The sequence below is a fragment of the Macrobrachium rosenbergii genome, chromosome 11, assembly GCF_040412425.1.
Source record: "Macrobrachium rosenbergii isolate ZJJX-2024 chromosome 11, ASM4041242v1, whole genome shotgun sequence".
In the NCBI taxonomy this organism is placed as follows: domain Eukaryota; kingdom Metazoa; phylum Arthropoda; class Malacostraca; order Decapoda; family Palaemonidae; genus Macrobrachium; species Macrobrachium rosenbergii.
In genome coordinates, this window is record NC_089751.1 from 49,763,117 (window position 1) to 49,768,116 (window position 5,000).

The 5,000-nt window shown below is 42.4% G+C and overlaps 1 protein-coding gene across 2 annotated transcripts in view; it reads right to left on the bottom strand.

The window, feature by feature from the left end:
• LOC136843436 (neuronal calcium sensor 2) overlaps nt 1-5,000 on the bottom strand; it is a 988,260-nt gene that overhangs the window by 734,241 nt on the left and 249,019 nt on the right. The window lies entirely within an intron of this gene.

A 5,000-nucleotide genomic window follows, 5' to 3' on the forward strand; every position in this document is an offset into this window, starting at 1 on the left:
AGAAAAGGAAGACGAAGTAGAAGAGGACGAAACTTACAACTAATAACAGGGGTTTCGCGAGAGCGGCAATGGGCCACAAAGAAACCCAAGAGCCCAACTGGGAACGAGGAGGCTGCTGCAGGTGGCCGATAAAGTAGCAAGACTCGATGTTGAACTGTTGCTCGTTGTTTACTGTAAAAAATTATTGTCCTGAAAATCATTAGTACTGAATTTTTCACTTAAAACTCTCGGTAATGCTGTCTTATATGGAATTCAAAAAGGGCCTATATTATGTATTTTGTGAATATAATATATATATATATATATATATATATATATATATATATATATATATATATATATATATATATATATATATATATATATATATATATATATATATATATATATACATATATACACATACACATATATATAATGTTTTTGTTTTGATTTTGATCATTCCAAAATTTACAGTTGACAATACAACAAAATTATAAATAAAGTTCCTGGTTTTTTTTTGAGAATACTTAGACCTTCTTATCTTTTACGTAGGACTTCTTATATTTTACTGAGGTCTTCTTAAATTTTACTCAGGATTTTTTATCTTTTACAGAGGCCTTCTTATCCTTTACTTAGGCCATCTTGTCCTTTACTGAGGCCTTCTTATCTTTTACTTGAGATTTCTTATCTTTTACTTAGTCCTTCTTATCTCTTACTTAGTCCTTCTTATCTCTTACTTAGTCCTTCTTATCTCTTACTGAGTCCTTCTTATCTCTTACTGAGTCCTTCTTATCTCTTACTTAGTCCTTCTTATCTCTTACTGAGTCCTTATTATCTTTTACTTAGGCCTTCTTATCTTTTCTTTACGCCTTCTCGCCTCATAGACGCACTCATATCCAGGGAGTTCGGTAAAATATTTACTTAACTCCACTAAGGATCCCTGTTGGTTTCTCTCTCTCTCTCTCTCTCTCTCTCTCTCTCTCTCTCTCTCTCTCTCTCTCTCTCTCTCTCTCTCTCATTAAACTTCAAAACGGACTTTTAATTCAAGCTCCGTTGGACTGGGCTTTGATTGACTTCAGGCCCGAGATTAGGGAAGCCGTGTGGGTAAGATTTAAATTTAAGAGACAACTACACGACCGCGGCGAGTCTAAAACAGGACGTCCATGCGCGAGCACGGCTGGAAATATAATGGACGAATGGAGGGCAGCTTAGGTCAACCTCGAGCGTTCCAGGTAGCCCTAGGATTTTGTTTTTGTAAAGACGAGTCGAAAACGGCGTAGATAGCGATGCGCAAGGGAATACTCCGTGTATGAAAGCGTGGGGTAGTATACGTGTCGGAACGAAGACTTAAATTTAGGCTCGCTTCTCCCTTGCTTAAGCATTTGCGTTTGCTTATATGCTAATTACTGTACTGTGCACTTTGTCTCTGCTCATATTTCATCTTCTCATACTTAACCGTCGGGAAAACAATCTCAGTATTTAATGTTTAGGTTTTAGAGTTGAGTGAAATTTAGTTTTGGATTAGAAATCGTGAAGTAATCTTTCGTTTTGGATTATAAATTAATATAATTCATTACAATTCAAGAATACTGGGAAAAAAAATCTACGTATAAACAGCTCACATGAATCTAGATTCAGGTTATGGCGAAATTCATAGACCTGTGATATGGGAACGATAAGGGGGGTGGTTGCACGGTGTACATAGTGCCTTTGTAAAAGTAATTTTAAAGCTTCTATAATTAAATGTTATGTGTGACAATAGCATAGAAGAAAGTGGCTCTCGAGTAATGTGCATCATATCTGCATGCCATGTACAGTATTTTTAGTGATAAAGTGAAAGGCCAGAGAGAGAGAGAGAGAGAGAGAGAGAGAGAGAGAGAGAGCAGATAATCGTGCAAGCCACAGTTTTGAGAAAGGGTCGAGAGTGGACGGAAAGCGCTGAGTGGTGATAGTGAGGAGAATCAGAACAAACTGTGGAAAGAGATGCAATTGCAAGGCTTATGATTTTGAAGAGTAGAAATTGTGAGGGTTAATGGGAGACGAGATTGTTAAGTGATATATGTCTGATATGGGAGACTGGATAATGAAAGGGCTGAATTCAATAGTCTTTGGGGAGTAACTGAAGGATACATAATAGGAGGCTGAGCTCTTCGTTGGGGGAGTCGGTAGAGCTGTGGCCTATCACTCGGTAGACCCGAGTTCGAGTCTCCGGCCGGCTGATGAAGAGTTAGAGGAATTTATTTCTGGTGATAGAAATTCATTTCTCGCTATAATGTGGTTCGGATTCCACAATAAGCTGTAGGTCCCGTTGCTAAGTAAACAGTTGGTTCTTAGCCACGTAAAATAAGTCTACTCCTTCGGGCCAGCCCTAGGAGAGCTGTTAATCAGCTCAGTGGTCTGGTAAAACTAAGGTATACTTAACTTTAATAGGAGGCTGGTTAGAGAGGCAGAAGTAGATATATGAAGGAGCTGTTTAGTCTAACTTCCCCGTAAGGAAGTGTAAAGTGGAAGCTGATTACAAATAAAATTTTTAAAAAATTACGAACTAGTGAAGCTAACTGTCGACAAGTGCATTCCAGTGCATTTCCCAACAGTTACCTTCGAGAGTTTTCTTTACAGATTTCTAGAGTGAGAAACTTATAGATGATGTGATGGGAAAAGCTGGATAATATTTTTATTTTCTTTTTGGGGAGGTGGGAGGGCCCTTGGATGGCATTCTTAAACTAGTGAAGCTAACTGTCAACAAGTGCATTTCAGTGCAATTCCCAACAGTTACCTTCAAGAGTTTTCTTTATATGTTTCTAGAGTGAGAAACTTATAGATGGTGTGATGGGAAGAGGTGGACTAATTTTTTTTTTTGGGGGGGGGCCCTTTGATGGCATTCTTAGAAAACAGAGGTATGGAAACTGCCCGCTGACAAATGTGTCAGATTGTAGGGACCCTTAATAATTAGGAACAGAAAGGCTACATTAACCTCTCGCTCACTGATAACGTATATGAACGTCAATCAAACCCCAGTCCTTCGCTTACTGGTGATGTAGCCAAACGTCAAAAAAAAAAAAAAAGATTACTTATAGAATATGGAATCAGCTGCAAAGTGAAACAAAATTGCGCGGTCTACCTTGAAAACCGTCGGAGATATGCGTCTTTGTACAAATACAGGTATAAACATTTTTACGCTCAGCGCTCGAGTCACTGCCACTGACCAAAGACGTAATTGTCAGAAGAGTCATAGGCGAAAGGGTAAAAAGAAAGGCCAACGTCGCAGCCTTCGTGAAAAGCTTCGAGTATTGCTAATGAGCCCCTCTCTCTCTCTCTCTCTCTCTCTCTCTCTCTCTCTCTCTCTCTCTCTCTCTCTCTCTCTCTCTCAGAGGCTGACATATTCCTCCGATTGCATTATGGCTGAGACGGGAACTAGATGAGATTTGATGGACAGGTGCATGGTACGCCTCCCAAGTTAACTGTCTGTGACAAAAGGAGTGAATGGAGAGAATGTCGGTTATGGAGAGAGAGAGAGAGAGAGAGAAGGGGGGGGTGGGGTTGACACAGGTGGTCGGACACATGACGTTGTCAGGGGAGAGGAGGGGGAGAGGAGGTAACCCTGCGCCATTAAACGGCCTTGCGAGGTCGTGGGGAACACGCTGGTAATGGAAGCATTTGCCCGCAGTTCATTGCCCTTGTTGCAAGACATAGACAATGCAGTTCATTGGCCTTGTTGCAAGGCACAAACAATGCAGTTCATTGCCCTTGTTGCAAGACAGACACTGCACTCCATTGCCCTTGTTGCAAGACACAGACACTGCAGTTCACTGCCCTTGTTGCAAGACACAGACACTGCAGTTCATTGGCCTTGTTGCAAGACACAGACACTGCAGTTCACTGCCCTTGTTGCAAGACACAAACAATGCAGTTCATGGCCCTTGTTGCAAGACAGACACTGCACTCCATTGCCCTTGTTGCAAGACACAGACACTGCAGTTCATTGCCCTTGTTGCAAGACACAGACAATGCAGTTCACTGGCCTTGTTGCAAGGCACAAACAATGCAGTTCATGGCCCTTGTTGCAAGACAGACACTGCACTCCATTGCCCTTGTTGCAAGACACAGACACTGCAGTTCACTGCCCTTGTTGCAAGACAGACACTGCACTCCATTGCCCTTGTTGCAAGACACAGACACTGCAGTTCATTGCCCTTGTTGCAAGACACAGACAATGCAGTTCACTGGCCTTGTTGCAAGGCACAAACAATGCAGTTCATGGCCCTTGTTGCAAGACAGACACTGCACTCCATTGCCCTTGTTGCAAGACACAGACACTGCAGTTCACTGCCCTTGTTGCAAGACAGACACTGCACTCCATTGCCCTTGTTGCAAGACACAGACACTGCAGTTCACTGCCCTTGTTGCAAGACACAGACACTGCAGTTCACTGCCCTTGTTGCAAGACACAGACACTGCAGTTCACTGCCCTTGTTGCAAGACACAGACACTGCAGTTCACTGCCCTTGTTGCAAGACGCAAACAACGCAGTTCATTGACCTTGTTGCAAGACACAGACAAGACAGTTCATTGCCCTTGTTGCAAGACACAGACAACTCACCTGTAGCTTTTCGACTGATTTTTTCCCTCTTCAGAGTTTGTGCTTGTCTCTCTCCCCTTCCTACGCCCCCCAACCTTCCTCCGCCCCCTTGCTAGAGTTTTACAAATCTGAGACGAGAGGATGCTGTGAACACTGTACCCAAACTAAAAATGGGTATGAGTTTTCTTTCTCTACTTGAAAAGTTGTAACAGGAGGAAAACCTCGCAATTGCACTATGAATCAATTGTTAGGAGAGGGTGGAAAGTAAGATGGAAGGAAGAGAATATGAATGGAGGTAGAGTAAGGGGAGTGAAAGAGGTTACAGCTAAGGGCCGAAGGGACCCTGCAAAGAACCCCAAGTAATGCCTACAGCGCATCGTATGAGGCGCACTGACGGCACTAACCCCCTACGGGAAAGAGATCGAAGAAAGGAAAAGAG